The sequence below is a fragment of the Sitophilus oryzae genome, unplaced genomic scaffold, assembly GCF_002938485.1.
Source record: "Sitophilus oryzae breed Bouriz unplaced genomic scaffold, Soryzae_2.0 scaffold_551_pilon_pilon, whole genome shotgun sequence".
NCBI classification, from domain to species: Eukaryota; Metazoa; Arthropoda; class Insecta; order Coleoptera; family Curculionidae; genus Sitophilus; species Sitophilus oryzae.
This window is the reverse complement of record NW_022147142.1, coordinates 1,728,644-1,752,530: the sequence shown is the minus strand read 5'-3', so window position 1 is coordinate 1,752,530 and position 23,887 is coordinate 1,728,644. Positions and strand designations below refer to the sequence as shown.

General features: G+C 31.6%; 2 long non-coding RNA genes across 2 annotated transcripts; one reads left to right on the top strand and one right to left on the bottom strand.

The window, feature by feature from the left end:
* Nucleotides 1-10,792: 10,792 nt before the first annotated feature.
* Nucleotides 10,793-12,596, bottom strand: LOC115887070. The gene is made up of 2 exons (XR_004050994.1): nucleotides 12,114-12,596; nucleotides 10,793-12,038 (listed from the first exon to the last, which is right to left on the bottom strand). It is a non-coding gene; the product is annotated as an uncharacterized LOC115887070 (long non-coding RNA).
* Nucleotides 12,597-14,833: 2,237 nt separating this feature from the next.
* Nucleotides 14,834-16,077, top strand: LOC115887053. The gene is made up of 2 exons (XR_004050991.1): nucleotides 14,834-15,300; nucleotides 15,412-16,077. It is a non-coding gene; the product is annotated as an uncharacterized LOC115887053 (long non-coding RNA).
* Nucleotides 16,078-23,887: the final 7,810 nt, after the last annotated feature.

Below are 23,887 nucleotides of genomic sequence, written 5' to 3'. Positions count from 1 at the left end.
ATTTTAAAATTTGCGTGTTATTATGAATTCATAATAGCAGTAGTGCTATTATGAAAGCCATAATGACATCCAAATGACAATGTTAAATGTGTCATAATGACATTGTCGTAGATTAATATAATAACAAACGGCTGAGTGACATCCATAATATCAAGGTAACAAACTTGTAATTAATACGGGGTGTTCTAATTACTTAACCCTTTACTTCACTCTGTATCTCTTGAGATACATTAAATAAAAAAAATTCGTAACAACTACTATAGATGTTCTGTAATTTAACTAGTGCACTCTATGCACAGTTTATGTATTTAAGAGATAGTTCCTTGCGCATAGCTAGCCTAAATTTGTGCTAGGTGGCAGTCGGGTGCATAATGGCGTCGAGTGCAGGCGGGTGTTTCGACATGCAGATAAGTTTTTGACATAAATATGTGGTATTTTTTCAAAAATCCATTAACACTTAGTCAAGACATCAAAGAGAGGCATCAACGTATTGTCTAATTATTTTTTGATTAGTTTTAATCGAGAAAATGATTAACGTATCTCACAGGATACACCGCCATGATCAGTATAAATAAAGATTTTTAAATTCCGTATCTTACAAGATACATCGTCATGTTTATGTAGATATTTTTCTTCCAGAATTTTTCTTTTACTCAAGGTTACAGAACAAGAAAAATATTATCCTTGGTTCCAACTGGTTCCAAAGAAAAATATAAAGTCTCATACCCAGAGAAGCTCATCATCTGAAGATGAAATACAACATACTTGCCGCCGTCGAATTAAAGAGAATGATACATCCTCTGCGCCATCGATTTCTTCCTCGCTAGAAAATTTAAGTATATTTTCCGAAAGCGAATCGCAAAATATAATAGGCGATCATATTGCTCTTTCTCTATGATATTGCTATGAAAAAGCTGTATACTTTTTCAGAGCATTTCAAAACAGCTGTTACTAAACCTGCATTAGTAGTAACCTAGGACAATAGATTATTTTCTTTTATCTATGCCTAGGACCTATAGGGAATCTGATTCACCAAACTCATCTCCAAGGACGGCCACACCGAATAGTTTAAGAACACTGACGCCTTCCAATCGTCCTAAAAGACCGAGGCTTTTGAAAAAATTAATTGGTATTAGACGAAGTAAGCCTTCCCTAAATGGGAACGTAAACCGTTTGAATACTGCGCTACTATAAGTAACAAAATTTGTCAAAGTGAAAATTGATATCACCTTACGAATATTTTTCTTTGTTTTTTAATCAAATTTGGAGGAGTAGAGAAATATTTAGAGTTTGATAAACAGCTTCAAAAAATGGTTGAGGTTCTTTTTCTCAGATAGTATGCAATGAAAACAAAGTTTGTATCGTAAAATGGTACTTTAAATGGATTTTTTTTCGAGAATTTTAACCTACCTGTGTAACTATTAAAATAATATCCAAAAACAATACGTTCTCTTTTGTTTATTTAGTCTAAGTTTTAGTATTTTAATGTTAGTAATAATTGGCAATGTATATTTTAAGATCCATTTATTATTTATCGTTAGTTTCGTCAAAATAGATAATGTATCCTCTGGGATACATATAAAATCTCCACCAAGAGCAAAAAAAAAAATTTTTTTGCATTTTTTCCTAACTACATTGATGTTACTTTATTTCATTAATTATTATTTATTTCATTAATCATAAAAATATTTATTTCATTAATCATAAAATTTTAGGCAAAATCAGAAATATTTTCTTTTGCCAAGTAAAGGGTTAAAATACATATTACACGTCCTACTTTTCTACGAGCAGAACTGTACATATTATGTCAAAAAAATTTATAATTATTGTCAAATAACAGTCCTATCAAATTGTCTTAAAAATATTCTATAATGCTCCTAACATCATCACAAATATATAATCGTAAAAGGCTTGCCTAAGGATGTCATGAAGATTTTTTTGTGTAATCTGGATAATTCCATAAATATCCTCCCTTGGTTTTTGGATATCCCTAAGATAATTGCTATATCCTTGTAGGTACGCCAACCAACACACATTACTTTATGGATTAGTTAGAAAAACAAAGTCCAGGGATAACGTCAAACTTAGTCCCAATTAGATATTGTGTGTAATCAAAGCAGTGGAGTAAAACCACTGGGTTGAAGCAAAGCGGCAAATACATTTCATGTCCTAAAAAATACGCTTAGAAGACTAGCAGAAAATAAAAATAAAATATTACAAGGCAGTAACCTTGTTTTCTTTTTAGGAGCGCTATATATTCTATATTGCCCCAACATCATTCCTATATTATCATATAAATATCCTATATACTTGGTGGATATCTTCAAGATATTTACAGAATAATGTTGTTATATGGGTAAGTGCGCCAACCAACACACATTATTATATGTTTTATTTTCCTATTCAAAAGCTTGAAGCCATAGATCAGGCCTGGATTAAGGGGGGGGGGGCTATGGGGGCTATAGCCCCAGGCCCCGTCATTGAGAGGGGCCCCCAAATTAGGAGAATTTAAAATCGAGATTCATAGAGTTAAATCGAGATTAGTTAAATGAAAATGTACATATATTACGAAAAATACAGATTTGTAACAAAAACCGATTTTTCGTCACATATTGTTATAAATCTTCAATTTATTACTAAAACTATATTTTAATAAGTAAAATAATAACTAAAACTGTGTTTTAAAAACAATAAAAAAAATAAAATCCAGCCTGGAACACCTGCAACAGTGCAACAGAAATATATTTAGTCTTATTAAATATATTGCAACAGCCAACTTGTTATTCTCATAATGTCAAAAACAGACTCTTTTCTTTTCTTTTGGGCGGCAAAACATTTTCCCAAAAAATATCAAGATTGCTGCATAGACAATGGCTTGTTCTTTTAAATGTTTCTGGATGGATGGATTACCGAAAGCCGAAAGCGCTAGGGGAATTACTCAGATTAGATTCCTCTTTTTTATGCTATTTGATTAGGTATTTTTGCATAGCGCATCTATGAAGTAAGTGATTGCCAATAATAGATTTAAGAAAACAAGAACAATGATACGTTTTTGAATTGTGTAGTGTATACCAGTATTTTAAAAAATGTCATGTAGAAAATATCTTAGTGGATCTGCTAAACGTAAGGTAGGAATCAGTTTTAGCCTTATTACGCATTTACTGGATATGATCATTTATATAATAACTTTGGTATTAACAATTTAATTTACAATAACTTTCTTAAGTTTCTTCTTTTTAAAAATAAGCGCATTAACATATAATAGGTACATACTTTCTCTGGGCCGCTTACAAAAGATAAAAAAGACAAACGAATTGAAAAACTAAAAGTCTCTCGTCATAAAGGCCATAAAATACTATTCCTTTTTAAAAATAAACTTTATGAAAAATGAAAAAAGAATTCCCGTATGCTCATAAAATATAAAAATTGAGAACTACTCCAATTTTGAAAATTGCTAAACAATACTCATATTAATGAGAGATATTGATGTTTTAAGAGTTTTAAGCCTTATTTTAAGCAACATTTTTCAACAATATACAGTGTGTTCCGAAACTATTATGCCAAAATGTAAGGATTGGTAGTAGATCGCAAAAAATATTTTGAAATGGGTTACTAATGGTCGGAAGAGCGTCGTTTTCAAAATAGAAGGTGTTAAACTTTTAAGAAAAAAAATCTATACAGGGTGGCCCACCGAAAACTTTCCACCCTGGTTTCTTGCTTGTAAATAAATAATTCGAAAAATGCTCGGACACGTCGATTTTGTTTTCAGGGAGACTTATTTTTTGGTATTTGCATCCTCTTTGCTTGCACCCCTTTGACGGAGTAACTATCACCCTTTGAAATTTTAAATGGAATAGGGGTCGAGTGATACCTTGTTAAAAAGTCTTTTGAGTCTTTTTATATCTGTAGAGTTTGAAGTCTCTATTGCAATTCGCGTTGAATGGTACGCCACTAGTTTTTAAATAAAATTAATATTATTTTTCAAATCCCCATTCAATTTACAACATATTTTATTTCTTGACTTTTTGTGTCCGACGCACCGTTTTCGCGTAAAAAATAAAAACCATTTTCATGCATGACCAAATCGCTAAAATGTTATCATAAATTTTAATGGCAAAATTTGTAAAACGGCAAATTTAAGTTTAAAAGATTTTTATTTTCCAAAAACTTCTTTCTATGAACATAGTACGAACTAAAATGCCCAAAAAACCTAAATTGTCGTTTTTCAAGTTTTACCATTAAAATTTACATTACCATTTTTAGCGATTTGGCCATGTATAAAAATGCCGAAAATGGTTTTATTTTTTTAGAGCGAAAACGGTGCAATATATTCAATTCAATAATATTTTGTTTAAGTACCGTAGGGTGGTATACAGTGGTGTAATAGATATTAAAAAAGATCGATTTTTTTTCACCTGTACACCCTGTATTTTCAAAACGACGCATTTCCGACCATCAGTTTTGGCGAGATCTACCTACCTTTAGATTTTGATACAATAGTTTCGGAACACCCTGTATTTTTAAATCTACGAAAACTTGGATATTTTAAATTAATTTCAGATTCAAGAAGAAAAACTAAAGAAAACTTTAAAATTGACTAAAGTAACAGACTTTTTTAATATTTGCGAAACCCCTTTAACGTCAAATTCTGAGTTGAATAAAAATCAAGATCATGAACAACTGCCTTCCTGTTCAACTTCAAGCAATATTAGCTAAGTGAAAATAACAGCAATGAGGAAAAAATAATCCGACCTGGGGGCCCCAAGGGTAGCCTATAGCCCCGGGCCCCCTAGGACCTTAATCCGGCACTGCCATAGATTCGTTAGAAAGACAAAGTCGAGGACAGGGATAACGTCAAACTTAGTCCCAATTAGATATTCAGCGTGTAATCAAAGCAGTGGAGTAAAACCACTGGGTTGACGCAAAGCTGCAAAAACATTTCATGTCCTAAAAAATACGCTTAGAAGACTAGCAGAAAATAAAAATAAAATATTACAAGGCAGTAACCTTGTTTTCTTTTTAGAGCGCTATATATTCTATATTGCCCCAACATCATTCCTATATTATCATATAAATATCCTATATACTTGGTGGATATCTTCAAGATATTTACAGAATAATGTTGTTATATGGGTAAGTGCGCCAACCAACACACATTATTATTATATGTTTTACTTTCCTATTCAAAAGCTTGAAGCCATAGATTCGTTAGAAAGACTAAGTCGAGGACAGGGATAACGTCAAACTTAGTCCCAATTAGATATTCAGCGTGTAATCAAAGCAGTGGAGTAAAACCACTGGGTTGACGCAAAGCTGCAAAAACATTTCATGTCCTAAAAAATACGCTTAGAAGACTAGCAGAAAATAAAAATAAAATATTACAAGGTTAACCTTGTTTTCTTTTTAGGAGCGCTATATATTCTATATTGCCCCAACATCATTCCTATATTATCATATAAATATCCTATATACTTGGTGGATATCTTCAAGATATTTACAGAATAATGTTGTTATATGGGTAAGTGCGCCAACCAACACACATTATTATATGTTTTACTTTCCTATTCAAAGCTTGAAGCCATAGATTCGTTAGAAAGACTAAGTCGAGAACAGGGATAACGTCAAACTTAGTCCCAATTAGATATTCAGCGTGTAATCAAAGCAGTGGAGTAAAACCACTGGGTTGACGCAAAGCTGCAAAAACATTCATGTCCTAAAAAATACGCTAGAAGACTAGCAGAAAATAAAAATAAAATATTACAAGGCAGTAACCTTGTTTTCTTTTTAGGAGCGCTATATATTCTATATTGCCCCAACATCATTCCTATATTATCATATAAATATCCTATATACTTGGTGGATATCTTCAAGATATTTACAGAATAATGTTGTTATATGGGTAAGTGCGCCAACCAACACACATTATTATATGTTTTACTTTCCTATTCAAAAGCTTGAAGCCATAGATTCGTTAGAAAGACTAAGTCGAGGACAGGGATAACGTCAAACTTAGTCCCAATTAGATATTCAGCGTGTAATCAAAGCAGTGGAGTAAAACCACTGGGTTGACGCAAAGCTGCAAAAACATTTCATGTCCTAAAAAATACGCTTAGAAGACTAGCAGAAAATAAAAATAAAATATTACAAGGCAGTAACCTTGTTTTCTTTTTAGGAGCGCTATATATTCTATATTGCCCCAACATCATTCCTATATTATCATATAAATATCCTATATACTTGGTGGATATCTTCAAGATATTTACAGAATAATGTTGTTATATGGGTAAGTGCGCCAACCAACACACATTATTATATGTTTTACTTTCCTATTCAAAAGCTTGAAGCCATAGATTCGTTAGAAAGACTAAGTCGAGGACAGGGATAACGTCAAACTTAGTCCCAATTAGATATTCAGCGTGTAATCAAAGCAGTGGAGTAAAACCACTGGGTTGACGCAAAGCTGCAAAAACATTTCATGTCCTAAAAATACGCTTAGAAGACTAGCAGAAAATAAAAATAAAATATTACAAGGCAGTAACCTTGTTTTCTTTTTTAGGAGCGCTATATATTCTATATTGTCCCAACATCATTCCTATATTATCATATAAATATCCTATATACTTGGTGGATATCTTCAAGATATTTACAGAATAATGTTGTTATATGGGTAAGTGCGCCAACCAACACACATTATTATATGTTTTACTTTCCCTATTCAAAAGCTTGAAGCCATAGATTCGTTAGAAAGACTAAGTCGAGGACAGGGATAACGTCAAACTTAGTCCCAATTAGATATTCAGCGTGTAATCAAAGCAGTGGAGTAAAACCACTGGGTTGACGCAAAGCTGCAAAAACATTTCATGTCCTAAAAAATACGCTTAGAAGACGAGCAGAAAATAAAAATAAAATATTACAAAGAGTAACCTTGTTTTCTTTTTAGGAGCGCTAAATAGTCTATATTGCCCCCAACATCATTCCTGTATTATCATATAAATATCCCAAATAATCGTAAAAGGCTTGCCTAGGGATGTCATGAAGATGACTCTTTTTTGTGCAATCTGAATATCCCATAAATATATACCCATATCATATATACTTGGTGGATATTTTCAAGATATTTACAGAATTATGTTGTTATATGGGTAAGTACGCCAACCAACACACATTACTATATGTTTTATTTTCCTATTCAAAAGCTTCAAGCCATGGATTCGTTAGAAAAACAACGTCGAGGACAGGGATAACGTCAAACTTAGTCCCAATTAGATATTCAGTGTGTAATCAAAGCAGTGGAGTAAAACCACTGGGTTGACGCAAAGCTGCAAAAACATTTCATGTCCTAAAAATACGCTTAGAAGACGAGCAGAAAATAAAAATAAAATATTACAAGGTAGTAACGTTGTTTTCTTTTTAGGAGCGTTAAATATTCTATATTGCCCCCAACATCATTCCTATATTATCATATAAATATCCCAAATAATCGTAAAAGGCTTGCCTAGGGATGTCATGAAGATGACTCTTTTTTGTGCAATCTGAATATCCCATAAATATATACCCATATCCTATATATTTGGTGGATATCTTCAAGATATTTACAGAATTATGTTGTTATATGGGTAAGTACGCCAACCAACACACAATACTATGTTTTATTTTCCTATTCAAAAGCTTCAAGCCATGGATTCGTTAGAAAAACAACGTCGAGGACAGGGATAACGTCAAACTTAATCCCAATTAGATATTCAGTGTGTAATCAAAGCAGTGGAGTAAAACCACTGGGTTGACGCAAAGCTGCAAAAACATTTCATGTCCTAAAAAATACGCTTAGAAGACGAGCAGAAAATAAAAATAAAATATTACAAGGTACATAGTAACCTTGTTTTCTTTTTGGAGCGCTATATATTCTATATTGCCCCCAACATCATTCCTATATTATCATATAAATATCCCAAATAATCGCAAAAGGCTTGCCTAGGGATGTCATGAAGATGACTCTTTTTTGTGTAATCTGAATATCCCATAAATATATACCCATATCCTATATACTTGGTGGATATCTTCAAGATATCTACAGAATTATGTTGTTATATGGGTAAGTACGCCAACCAACACACAATACTATATGTTTTATTTTCCTATTCAAAAGCTTCAAGCCATGGATTCGTTAGAAAAACAACGTCGAGGACAGGGATAACGTCAAACTTAGTCCCAATTAGATATTCAGTGTGTAATCAAAGCAGTGGAGTAAAACCACTGGGTTGACGCAAAGCTGCAAAAACATTTCATGTCCTAAAAAATACGCTTAGAAGACGAGCAGAAAATAAAAATAAAATATTACAAGGAGTAACCTTGTTTTCTTTTTAGGAGCGCTAAATATTCTATATTGCCCCCAACATCATTCCTATATTATCATATAAATATCCCAAATAATCGTAAAAGGCTTGCCTAGGGATGTCATGAAGATGACTCTTTTTTGTGCAATCTGAATATCCCATAAATATATACCCATATCCTATATACTTGGTGGATATCTTCCAGATATTTACAGAATTATGTTGTTATATGGGTAAGTACGCCAACCAACACACAATACTATATGTTTTATTTTCCTATTCAAAAGCTTCAAGCCATGGATTCGTTAGAAAAACAACGTCGAGGACAGGGATAACGTCAAACTTAGTCCCAATTAGATATTCAGTGTGTAATCAAAGCAGTGGAGTAAAACCACTGGGTTGACGCAAAGCTGCAAAAACATTTCATGTCCTAAAAAATACGCTTAGAAGACGAGCAGAAAATAAAAATAAAATATTACAAGGTAGTAACCTTGTTTTCTCTTTAGGAGCGCTAAATATTCTATTTTGCCCCCAACATCATTCCTATATTATCATATAAATATCCCAATTAATCGTAAAAGGGTTGCCTAGGGATGTCATGAAGATGACTTCTATTTTTTAACACCAAAGCACCAACCAAAACAAAAACCACAACAAAAACAGTTAGGTTAACTTTGAAATTTGAACATCTTTCTTCCACGGTCAACAGTGTCAATCGTAAAATTTCCACCAATCAAATGCCAGAATTCTAACACCATTCACAAGTCTAGTGCAAAGTCAAATCATGCGACAGGGACAGTGTCAAACTTAGGCCAATTACGTACGCATTGTTTAGGAGGGCTATAGTTGAGAAAAGCACAAAGCCATACATAAATTCGCACATAAAGCAGGTGTACGGCTTTGTGCTTTTCTTAATCCCAATTGATATTCAGTGTGTAATTGAAGCAGTGGAGTAAAACCAATAATTGGGTTGACGCAAAGCTGCAAAAACATTTCATGTCAATAGTAGAAATTACAGCAAACTGACAGATTTATTAGCAATAAATAGCTTACAAACTATCATATAACTACTATTGAATTCAAATATTTTAAATGTAGTATACAGACTAGGTACTGATTGTTGGAACAATGTTACCAAAGTGGTCACTTTGTAATATGTGAATAGGGTTCTTGTAAACTATAAGTACCTCGGAATGTTGCACTTATTCTTGTTTTTTTATTAAAGCTTTACGTAAATAGGGCTGATTCAAATCAAAAAATCATTGGATCATGCAATTTTCTTCTATACCGAGTGCGTCTCAAAAGTGGCTCATCTCTATAACTTTTTTTGTTTGTCAGTTAAAAAAAAAGAAATTTGGTATGTTAGTATATGACATAAATTAGGATCGATTGACGTATTCAATTGTTTTCCGTCCCTTCCTGTTTCACCGGAAATCACTACAACTTTTGATATTTAAATGGCACCCTCGGTATTTTTTTACTTTATTTGATAGAAAATAACACTCCCAAAAGAATGACATATATGTCAACTTTTGACATTTTCGCATATAGTTTATTTGAAATTATAACATGCGGTTCATAACGACAATTTGACTCGAAATACCAAGTGTGTGGTATCAAATTATTTGTAAAAAAATGCTTTTTCCAACTAAGCTAATGAGCAACCCCCGTTCCATTTGAAAAAATTGAGATATGATTAAAAATACGATTTGATCATCTTTTTACCGGTTTGGACAAGTCACTAAAAATATTAGACCATCAAATATATTTTTGCAAGGCTCCTTGATTAAAAATTAGTGTTTTTAACATAACCATGGCACTCTAGATTGAAATTTAATATACAATTTTTTATTAAGCGAGGATGTCAAAAGTTGACATATGATATGTCATTCTATTCAGAATGTCATTTTCTATTGAATAAAGTAAAAAAATTACGAGAGAGCCATTTAAAAATCAAAACTTGTAGTGATTTCTGGTGAAACAGAAAGGGACGGAAATTAATTGAATTACATCAATCAATCCTAATTTATGTCATATACTAACATACCAAATCTAGATTTTTTATGTGAAAAAATAAAAAAGTTATAGGGGTGAGCCACTTTTGAGACGATGATTTAAATAATTAACTGTGATTTTGCAAAAATATTATTAGATTGGGTTGCTTTGGTTAGCTTTTCTTCGTAGAGAGTGTTAAGCTATGGTTTTTATATTTTAATAATTACCTGTGATTTTGTAAAAATATTATTAGATTGGTTAGCATTTTAGACACTTTTAAATGAATTTTTTTGGTTCAAAAGTGCTTCATCCAAGGATTTTTTTTTCTTTTAAACTGCTCTATAAGCATAGGACTTTCTGCAAAAAAATGCTAAATTCGTGGGTACTTATACTTTACAAGACCCTGTGGATAGCATTACCTAAGAGCTGACCTGGATAGCATTACCTAAGAACCTTAAGAATAATCAGGTACACTTCAATATATTCAAGATAAGATAATATAAACTAATAGATAATAATACCTAGTTTTGACCTAATATATATAATATACAATAGGATGAGTCAAAACACTTCACAATTACATCCATTACATTAACCACAGTTACATCCTACTTCCATTTACCTCATCCATTGGTTGTTTCTTTCCTCTGCTTTCTGCAGCTTCTCTAAGTCCTGATGGGGTGCCAATGTTAAAATACTCTTTATTGTTATCACTTTCTGACACTCTGGCTTTCCATGTTAAATTCGAAAGAATGAATGAGAAATTTAGAAGTCAAGTTATTTATTTTACTGATTTCGAATAATATGTCAAGAAAAAATTACAAATTTTGCATTTTTTCATTTTTAAATTAAAATATTGTACCTACTTTTGGAATGTAAGTAGTTGTAAATAAAATAGTTACAAACCAGAGACAGACCATAGTTACAAACCAGTTACACAGAATACTTTTTTATTAATGTCTCCAGTCTAATGAAATACTTCCAGGCTGCGTTCAGGCATTGCGGACGATAGTCTGTTTGGACATGACGTAACAACCTAGAGATGTTTGTTCTTGTTCCACTACATTGAAATTATATTGAGATGTCTCTCTCTATAAGAATATCCTTTATTCTAGAACGTTGCAGGACGTAAATTTTAGGTCCTGGGTGCATCTACCCTGAATATCTGAACGCAGCCCCATATTCAATGTGTGCCAAGAAAATTGCTTCCATATTTTGAAAAATAGCCTGGAGTGAAAATTTGAAACATGTAACATGATATAGAACTTTTTCAGAACACTGAATCGCTGTGTAAATCGGTTTATATAACTGAAACTATGTTAGGTAAATGAAGAATAAAGAAATATTTTCAACTAATTGGCATCCCATCTTGACTGTTTTCAATCGCCTAGAGTATTTTTTATATATTATATCTTTTAATTCTTGTTTTGTACTCATAGGCATAGTTTATTTTTATCATATTTTTGTTATTGTTACTTTACTGGGCTGTTAGTTTAGCCCGTTGATAAATAAATAAATAAATAAAAAAACAAATAGCACACATTAGCCAGATAATTAAATATTTTGAACTTTAATTTCTTACGAATGTTCTAATGAAATCCTCACTGCAGTTCTCAAATATATTAGGTATTTAACACAAACAGTTGTAGCTAAAGTCCAACATACATTGACCTCAAATAATTTCTAGAGAAGTTCTCTCATTTTAAAGGACTAAAAAATATAGGAGTTATACTTAATAATTATCACTATTAAAATAAAAAGTATTAAAAATAACACACAAGTTACCTGTATACACTTTTTTATACATTTATGGACACAATCTACTGGTTGCCTTGCTGGTATTCAAATTATTTTTTTTCATATGTAATTCCATCTTTCCATCTCTCTTAGCGGCTTGATTTCTTGCACAACAATTATTTTACTTTCACAATTTTTAATTTACAGTAGAAAACAAAGCATTCCATTTAAAAAAAAAATCAACGAACAAAAAATCTACGCACAACACAAACCCTCTGTATCCGTAATCCAAACAAAATACAGCAGTGGGACTCTGTGTCATGTAGAATTCTACATATCGTCAGAATTCTATAGGATCGGCACAGTGTGGCCAGATTGGGCGATTTGTCGCAATTTGGGCTACTTTTTTCAAAATTTGGCGACCATTTTTTAGCAAAAATCGCAAGTCGCAAATTGGGCGATTTCCAAAATCAATTGTGCGACTAAGCGAAATCAAAAATGTCGGCTGATCATTATCTGTCCGAATCGTAATATCGTACAAGAGAATGTTTGGGACTTAAAATCTAAGAACGTAGCAAATGGTCTAATATATAGCAACTATATGGTTAAATTTATTTATTTATTAACAACTTAATTTATTAATAAATAAATACAAGATAATAAAACGATATGATATTATTCGTACATGATACACAAAAACCGTATTGTAAACTATTGCCAAATACATAAAATTATGATATCAAAAAACTCTTTAGCAGTTATTTTTAAATTAATTTGTAATCTTGTGACACCCTCTATAATTTATTTTAAAAAAATATATTTTATTTTGAAAATAATAAATAAGATAGATATTTTAATTTTAATTTTAACACTCGGTAATTGTAAATTCATATATTAAGTATCTAAGACAATTTTTTAAACTCAGTGCCTTTTGATGGAGTTGTTTTGTTTTTATACTATCCGATTGAAATGAATCTTTTTGGGCATTCACCTGTTAAGCTTGAACTCCCTGTGACTGCGACTACCTGTGTTGGTAACTATTGGTAACTCAAAAGATCTACATCATTCAATATATCGATATTTGAAAAAAAAGTGTAAGTTTGATATCTGCAGAACAAAGGCACGAAGGATTTTAACAAATAATATACATACAGTAGAAAAGTACATACCTTTGGCAATCTTCAACATAATTTGGCTTTCTAATAAAATGTATAAGCATTTGTAAATATTTTGTTTTCGTATGATCTCTGCCTTGCTGAGCAGAAAACGACCAAATTTGGTTGATAAAAATGTATCGAAATACAAAGAATATTCATGCATTTTTTATCAATTGGAATGTCTACTATTTATTCTTATCAGTACACATTTTTTGGCTTATTTCTAACCAAACGCTTTCGTCCCGCTAAATTTATCTTCCAACGCACTGTGCGCTCGTCCGTCAAATGCAAAAATAACTGTCACTGTCTAAAATCTTTAGCGCCAACTTCAACTCGGTCAATAGATGACGTAAAAAAACTGACAGTGCAGGAAGATAGGAATCGAACTATCCTTATATCTATAGTATCCTTGGGTAAAGGCTGGGTAAAAGATAGTAAAAGCCTTGATTATAGATGATATAGATATACAATAATCGGATGCTTTGGGGCTCTGTTCACCAGGTGGCGAGGGCTCCTCAGTAGAGATGGGCGGTTATTGGTAAAAAACCGGTTATAGGTTAACCGGAATTATCTTTAAAAAATAATAACTTGACAAAATTAACCGACACAAATTAACCGGTTATTCAAATAACCTAACCTAGCAAAACTAAATATTTAGTTTTCCTATAGGTTTACTTACCTCTACACTCCATAGGTCTACTTCAAATTTAGATAATAAACTTAGTTAAATCGCATGATTAAATAGAGATTGTAGCAATGTAAGTATGTATATATACAAAATGAATTTAAATAAAAATGCTAACCTCACTTTTTTGAGTAGAGATGGATATGATATTAAAACTACTAATTCACAATTCACACAACTCACAAGTTCTACAATCTACAACCAAGTTATTTTAATCAAATACCAAAGAAAAATAAGGAGACTGAATGAATAGATAATGAAAGATTATCTTCATTCATTACTTGAACTTCAATTTTGTATTCTTTAGTCTAAGCTTCAAGAGAGACTTCAAACTACAAATAAAATATATTTACGGTGAAACGTGGGTGAAACTGGGCGAAACCATGGAAGACTTTTGAAGAACCGTTGAAAATCCGTTAAAGTCGGTTAAAATTTAAATATAGAATTTAGAGAATCTATTTGAAGTTAGGTTCGTATCACTTGGCTAGCTGGTGGCTAGTAGTAGTCTATGCCATTAGTACTTTGTTTTACGGCCTGACCTGTCAGGGCCATTTGGCCGTTGTTTTGATTATTATCATCAGGGTTCGCCTGATGCCTGATTTAATTTTGACATTTGATGTTTGATGTCATATATTTTCGTTTTGGGAGCGGGAGCGGGATCTCCCGTTATCGTCGTAATATCTGGAAGATCCGTGCCGTTCGCTTCTTCGAAATTTACGATTCAAACAGCTAATATTTAATTGTTACTTGTTTTAAACAAGTACGATTTTTTAAAAAATAACCGGCTATAGGTTATTGAACGTAATGCAAGGTTATTAGGTTAACTGGTGAAAAAAAAAACTACCTTTAAATAACCGGTTATTTTAGAGGAAAATACCGGTTATTCAAAAAACCGGTTACTTTTGCCCATCTCTACTCCTCAGAAGTTTGCGTATTCCCCTACGCCAAAGCCTACGCTATAATTTCGAATTTTTAGAAAAAGTGGGATTTCTCACTCTCTAATTGGTCGATTACTAGAGTTTCCATATTAGGAATGATTTTACCGTCCGTTAGTTAGGGTCAAGTTAGAGTCTTTCTTAAAAACAATGAGTATCTAAAAAAAAATCTGGGCTGAATATTTAAATCAGAGTAAAGACAAAATTCCCAACATTCCATTTATTAACAAAAATAATAATTCGACTGCATAATTAAGAAAATAGAAACGATAAACAATCGAACAAATTTTGAACGAAAAAGGATCGCGCGCAAACCTGTTGTTGATGAAAGATGACACCTAACAAGCACCTAACCTCACCGCGATACTTCAAAACATTCAAAATCTGAAAATAAAAGGGAAATTGAGAAATTCCTAGGCAAATATTGATTTTCCAGGCATATATGGCGTTCAGAACTAGTAAGTACTGTAATCTACTGTAGCAAAAATTATAACATTTCTTCGATATAAATCTATGTATGTTTTTGATCGTATTTATCGTCTTTTAATATAAATTATGTTCTGTTTTAGTGTTAACACGATCCCTATCGTCATAGAATTAGTGACCTAACAGTTAAATAAACCAACAACAGTTAAGAAAACCAACCAGTCAACTATGAATGGTTTCAAGCTGGACATGCTGATTGAATCCGCTAGATGCGCCAAAAATTAGGACCTGAAACCCGGATGTTCCTAAAAAGTTGCCAGTATTATGCATACAAGTGTATTAAAAGAGGATGGGGTTACGTGATACGTAACAATAGATACCAATTCCTTCAGTTGATCATCGAAGGAAAGATTAAGGGAAAGAGAGGATGATATGGCTTCGTAACATCAGACAGTGGATGAGACTCAGGACAGTGGAAGATCTGCTCCATGCAATGTGAAATAAAAAAGTGGCTGACTAATGTGATCGTGCACTTCCATTAGTGGATTTGCAGCAGAAGTCTTAAGGGACTGACTGCTAACATTAAATAGTGATTTGATAGTGGTTATCAGTGCAAAAAATGTGATATGTAATTGTTTTGTGTATGATAAATGATTAACTAGAGACTTGGTTTGTTGGAACAGAGGAAGCCTTATTTTTTATGATGATAAATTAAAGAAATGGGTTTTGTTCTACAAAGATATAAGGTATGCCTGATACACACAATTGTTTAGGAAAAAAAATAAAATTAAATAATAAAAGTACATAGTCGTATTGAAAATGTTTTCTTTGTAAGTTTAAACTCATTCTAAATCCAACAGAAGATACCAATATCTAAATTCGACTAAATTTTACTTGATTTAAACACATCAATATAATACCTACATACCTATCTACTAATACTTACAAATTACTCAAATAATTAGGGAGCAATCAACTTAAAACAAGTTTATGAACTCAATTGAGGGGGTAATAGATTTTAGTATTTCAATTTGTTCCATTTTTCCTGTTTGTCTTAGTCTCAGTCTTAGTAATTTGATTTTCTTTTGAAAAAATATTTTTAATGAAAAATAATTTCACAATGAACATCACAAAGAAAAAATATAGATACATATATCACAACCCTAGTGAATGAATAGAATTTGAAACCTCCTAAAGTTTTATAAAAAAAAATTACTGTGTACCTACACAAGAAATGATTTTTTTTTATAAGAGTATTAAGAATAGAAGATAAATATTAGCAATTTTGGCGACTTATTCTTAATTGTAAACTTGAAAATAAATCTTTATTAATTAATAATTGTATTTAAAACATATAAATTCTTATAATTAAAAAACAACTTACGAGTTCATACACTAACTATGATCTTTAGTTCATAGTTTATCCCCAATGTTCCAGTCATGCTTGCCCTATAACCCTTATTGATCCATTATCGAAGTATCTAATATACAGTAATATCCCCGGATTGTCTTTACAAGAGGAAGCACTTTTTTATTAACATTTTGATAAAAATGCATTTTTCATAAAAACATTTTGCTGGTTAATCCCGTTTATTCTTTGTCAAAATGCCACACCGTTTTAGAGAAGACTTAATAAAAACTTAAAAATATGGAAATCCTAAAAATCTAAATAATATATAGATTGTTATTGATAGAATTTTAATTAATGTCATATTTTTTCCTGTTTTAAAAGGTTAAAGAAGCACAACATTTATTTGATTTCAATGCAACGGAAAGCGTGATAGTAGTTATCCAGAAATGTGATACTTTAACAAACAGCAATATGACTTTAATCAAAATTAATAATAATTATTTCTTATTATTAATAATTACAAAATTCTTCCATATTTTCAATTTTTTTTTATTTTCTCTAATACGGTATGGAAATTTGAAAAAGTATCAACTGGGTTAACAATTTTAAAGGAAGCATTTTTTATGCAGAATGCATTATTATCAAAAGGTCAGTAAGAAAAAAGTGTTTCCTCTTGTAAAGAGAATCCGGGGACATACTGTAGGCAAATTTTCCAAATTTTTTTCTCTTGTTAATATAGATAAATATGGTATTTTGTTCATATTTATAATAAAAATACCATTCAAGATTAAGAAAAAAATATATTTTTCCATTGATTACACTTATTAAAATATGTAGAAAAAATCTTCAGGAAAACTAAAACTATTTTCAATGCGTATAGTTAAATAATTCTTATTTTTTATGTTTCCCCTAACACAGATCTATTCAATAAAATAATCTCCAATATTCAAAAAAATTCTGTATAATTTAATTTCATTTTATTATTGAAAATATTCTTTCTTGTACATCTGTTTGGAAATTAGCTCCAAATTTTATTTAAAAATAAAAATTTCTCTATCAAAAATTGCTTGTTGACATATTTTTTTACATGGAAATAAAATTTGTGGCCGACCAAGGTTAAATCAAGGTTAAAAACTCGGATTTAGAAAAGAAAGTTAAAAATATACTGAAATATACTATTAAGGTTGTCGCCCACTAGACCGCTGTGCGGCGCGGCGCTGGGAAGAGAATTTTTTCCGGCTGCGAAGGGACTGCGCCCACTATAGCGCGCTTTTGAAACGCGGCAACGCTATTTAGTTATAGTCGAAGTGTTTTTTACTTACTGTAGTTTAGTTTTTAAAGCAATGAGTTCAAGTACGGACGAAAGCGTATTTTTTGTGCTCTTCTAACAGAGGAAGAGGAAGAGGGGGTGAGGAAAAGTTTGGACTCATACGATTAACAAAAAAAGAAAGAAGTTTGGAGAATTTTACCATCTTTTTCCAGATTTAATAAAAGACAAAATCATTTTTTTCAGTATTACAAAATATAAAGGAAACATTTTACGCACTCCTCAATTGAGGGTTTTAGAAGAAAAAACACCGGGTATATCTACTCATCATATTTTTTCAGAAGAGACAAATTACTAATATTTTTGATAATTCTTATTTATTCTGATGTGTATATTAGTTATGTGGTCAAAAAAACCCTGATCTTTTTTATATATTTAGGTAATTAGAATTTAAAAATTGGAGATTGTCACTTTTGTTAAAAAGTGGAGATTGCCAGTTTTGCCTCTACACCCCTCAATTATATTAAATCTTTGATAGAAAGGCATTTCGTCCATCTGTCTCTAGTGAGGGAAGACTAAAAAAAATATCATATTCCTTTATGAAAATCGATTTGCCTAATTTACCTTTAAAAATACAATTCTGCCATTGATACATATCACTAGTTCCTAGTCAAAAAGCCAACTGAAAAGACTCGAATGCAAAATTATTTCCCTTGTGAGTACGCACACTGCAACGCGCCGAAACGCGGGAGACGGAAAGTTGCTAGAGAAGTCTTCCGACTTCTTGACGGAAATCCCGCGGCGCGCTTCTCCGCTGCGCGCTCTAATGTGCGTTGGTCCATTTAAGTACATGGCAAGCAGACAAAAGAAATTTCCACATGGCGCCGCGCCGCGTCGCGCTGCGGTCTAGTAGGCGACAACCTTTAAACCTAGATCCGCCCATCTCCCACCATTTTAATTGAGGGGTAAAATTCTTGGCGATTTTCATTCATTTTTAAGGTTCAAAAAAAGACCGCATGGTGGCAGCAGCTCACAATACCCCTCATTGTCAGACTATATTATATATAGACAAAGGTAAAAGCACAAAACACATACACAAGGAGAAGTGCGAGCGCCTTGCTAAATATTGGAAAGTGAAATTGACGTTTAAATTTGACACTGTTGACAAGTCTACTGCTACTAGCGCCCCCAATATCGCTTGTAGGAACTACGGACTAGATTGTCACGCATGGCGGGAAGTTTAAAAAAATAAAAAATTTTAATTCTTCATTTATTTTTAATTATGACATAGATAAAAACACAAAAAATACACCATTTTTTAAAAATATGTTTAATATCAATATCAAATATACAACAGAAATTAATTTCACCACAATAAATTAATAAAATTAAAAAATAATGTTACAAGTAGATCAAGAGACAAAATTAATTATAACAAAACTGAAAAAAATGGCGTCATAGATGGCTTAGAAATGACGATATATATCATAATTTTGAAAGTAAAATTATATAGGAAATGTCATCGATCATCATTTTGAAGCCAACTGGACGATTATTTCAAACATACAAGCTGAGTTCGTTCATAGTGCTCTGAGAAATCTAGATAAACAAAGAATAATAAATTAAAAGTATTCCAGGGAAAAAGAGAGGAAAAACCTGTATCGTCTCTGATATCTGTCAGGGTTTTGTTGAAAGTGTCATCTTTTTGCTCGAAGTTTTCAGGTCGATTAAAAAGATGACATTTACAACAATACTTTGCCGTAACTTTCACAAATATCAGAGAGAGAGTACAGGTATTGCCTCTCTTTTCCTCTGGGATGCTTTATATCTGTTCTTCTTTGTTTACCTATATTTCTAAGAGCATAATGCCAAACACGACTACAGTATATAATAATTTCAATATCCTAAGTGGAAAGAAAAAAGATCACCTTTCTGTTTTGTACTATGGTCCCTTTCTTCCGATGGCTCATCTCGTTGATATTTAGGAAGGTATCCATAAAATATATATTTTATTATCGGTCCTGGGATGAAAAAATATAAAATTCAATTTCATTTGATGATCCTTTTCTGTCACCTAAATCAGGAGAATGACAATGAGCATGTTAAGATGAAAAAAAACTTATTTATCAACACTTACCTACACGTTAGTCCAAGGAGTTTTATCAAAAACCTATATTTGCCTAAATAATTTATGTATTCAATTTACAAAGCAAACTGCAGCGTGTAAACAAAAGAAATAAAATGGCGACAAGTCACGTCAACGACCCGACAAGGAGAAAAAGTGGTGTTCGAATAACAATTTATGGGTTGCAAAAATTGTTTTGTCTCCTTTCAACGCACACTTTAGAAAGAAAAAGAGATGAACAGTTATACTGAAAGAATGTCAAGGTTTTATCTGTCACTCTTGTCAATAATTTATCGGTAAAGAAGATTCCTAGAAAATCGCTTGTAGTCAAGTTTTCAACCATTTCCAGTTCTCCCATAAGAAGTGTCATCCACCTGGGTAAAATTGTGGATCCGGTGGCTGACCTTGAAACGAGTTTTTGCTGCATATAGTCACAGACACTACGCATGCGCACATCGTCGATGTTGCCAGATTGCAAGTTATTTTGGAATTATTTTCAGTAGAAAACAAATTAGTGCTTTTCAATGTTTTTTTTTTGTCAATATATATCGTATGATCGAAAAAACGGCGTGAGGACATTTCCCATATAAAATGAGAGCGATCTTCATTTCACATAGTCATCGCTGGCGCTATTTTTTTTCGATCATAGTACGGTATATTATTTATATTATTATTTTAATATTTCGCACAAAACGTGAACGCTTATTATGTATTTTCATAGTCAATAAAATTAAATAGAAATAAAACTCTAGATTCCTATAATTAATCTAATTGCTCTAGATTATTATCATAGTTTAAGGAAAAGAGTAGTTGCACTCTCGCAAATATTTTCTGCCAGTTTTTGCAAGCTGTCGAATATCGGCAGCTTGCAAAGCGTTTCATGGCGTTTCAGTTGAATTCTGTCCGTCGAGCTGCGAGGTTCGAGCGTTGCGTTCCAGCGCAGAGACGGATTGACAAAAAATGAGTGCCTTACTGTGTGCTGCTATTAATTGTAGTAATAATTCAAAAAAATGTTCTTTGAGTTTTTTTAGATTTCCATCGGATGTCAATCGGCAAGCTGATAGTAATTATCAATAAACGGTATACCCAATAAACATTTAATTATATTTGTTTATTTTAGAAGCTGAGATATTATGTAATTAATTAAATGTTATTATTTTTTTTAGCATGTGGGCAAATCTTAGAAATTGTTTTTTAAATATACAGGTTGTCTCAAATATGCGCATGAAAATATTCTTTGGCAAGGGGATTTGCCATAAACTTTTCATTCCAATAATAATTTACGAGATAATTTATATAGATTGGTTTTTGAAACAATTTTAGAGTAAATATTTTATACATCTAAAGTCTCCGCAAATTATTCATATTTTTTAAATGAAAGAATTTTATAATAGCATAATCTATTATAAATTTAGTGGACTGTATTTTTTATGTTTTTTTTTATTTTATTTATTTATATTTTTATTTTATATTATTATAAGTGGTCGTAATATAACAATATTCAAAATATTATAGACAAAATATTGAGTTTATATTTGAGGGAAGAAAAGTGCCATACCTAGCTTTAATTCACCGTAAATATACAGGGTGGCCCATTATTGCGAGGAAATCCAATATCGTCGTTCTTGTCGAAGATGTGAAAAAAGTTTTATTCATATGTTTGAAGGTTTATAAAGGGTCGTATCCTAAAATGTTTTGTTATATACAGGGTGTCACAAAAAGTTATGGTAAAGTTAATTTAATTTTTTTTTAATTATATTACCATTATCATTCTATATTATTTTTATTTTACCATTATCATTCATTAATCATTCTATATACATTATTCTATATAGGATATTTTTTGGCGGTTAATTGGTTAAATTTTTAACGGTTTCGCAGATATTCGCAGTATTATATTACATATAGCTCTTTCAACAGTAAATTTTTTATCAAAGCCACCTAATATGATCTTTGTCTGATATTTTATCGTTGAAAATCCCATATGTAATGAAATACAGAAAATATTTGCAAAACGCCTAAAAATTTAAGAACACTTTAAATACAAAAAATGTTCACTTTTTAATTCTACATCTGAAAGAAAAATAATATACTAGGTGTTGCATTTAAAAAAAATGAGATACAACATTTTAAATATTACGATTTTGGTGACGCCATAAAAAATATCCTGTATACGATAATGCAAATTTTTCTACACGAATATATTCTGGTGTCCTTGTCATGTTTAAGAAAATATAGTTAAGTATTAATAAAGTTATATTCACTCTAGCTTTTTGCCACTTTTCATATATAATGTTTTTAACCAAAGTTTTAGTAAATAAGAAATAGAATGGCAACACCGCAGTGTGCTTTAAATAGAACCCAGTTATCTACAGAAAATTAAACTTGTTTTAAATCAAAAAAAAAATTGTAGAAAATCTCTAAAATAGATAATAATATAAAAATATGTCATTATATATATTTTCCGCATTTCTTCCCATCAGAAGATTTTCAGATACAGGAGAATTGTTACCTACACGAAATGTGAAAACATTCTGCTTTCAAGCAAGTTTTTACTCGATGATCAACTTATTATTTTATTTTATTGGGAAGTCATATTTTTCTAAATACATATCTGTGAAACTACGGCGAGTGCCACGACTTAACTTTGCCTAGTTAATAGACCACAACTATATAGCTACGTCAGTGGTCACGGGAGGCGAGAACAAGGTCATATAAAGTGGCAGAAAAAGAACAAAGGATTTGACAAGGAGTAAATCTACTAGTTTCCTTATACTATGTTATTATGCTACGTTTAAAAAGTGCTTTATTAAAAATTCGGAAAATTAAAAGGGATGTGTCCAAGTTTTTTCTTCCTTTCCAAGTTTTTTCTTCCTTTACAATTTACAGATTTTAGGGGGGGCCCGGGCCCCCCCCCTCTGTATCCGCCACTGTCTAAAATTGCTATTAATCCACTAACTTGATATTTTTAAGAAATTATGATACAAACATTATAATCAAAGTATATTATATTAGTAACATTATAGGTAAAATGTTACCTCTATCTCCCATTGACGTATATTATTCTATAAGACTCGTCATGGTAGTACTTCAATACATCAATACATATAATCAAAACTATTGTTGCCTGTAAATAACTAGAAATTAAATAACTTGAAAGAAATAAAATAATTCTAATAAGTTTAAAACCATTAAGAAAAAATCTGTAAATAATAATTTTTAATTCTAATGTAAATATATAAATAAATATTATTATTACAATTTTATATATTCATAATACCACAGATAACATATAATCCAGATGGCCATTGCTTACGGAACAGCATGTTTTCGATGAGACAGTTCCCTATTAATGACACAGAGGGCGCCTATAGCCAAATCTAATAATATTTTTAAAACGAACGAATTTGGAGCTACACCACGGCCACGCGATGTGAAGCGACGTAGCCGGTTGTTCACACATCGACGATGTGCGCTTGCGTAGTATCGATGATCAGCATGCAAATATGGGCTTCAAGGTCAGCCACCGGATCCACACCTTTACCACAGCATATAAATCACACGGCAGGCTAACTCCCATTGCCAAAGATCCCATTGTCTAAAATTTCTATAAAATTTGACCTTGGAAACACCATTATGGGTGCCGAGTCAGGGCCGGATTAAAACGTATAAAAAAATTTCCCAGAAAATAAACTATTGAGAGACAGGGTCGTATTAAACAAATACTGTAATTGACTGAAACTGAATTTTATTTACATTGTCACTTTTATTTAAACCAGTAGTTCCCAAACTTATTTTTCTCGTGGACCACTTTCAAAATTTTACTGGTTTCGGTGGACCCCTGCTGCTACATTTTCTACCATTCTTAAAGTCGCC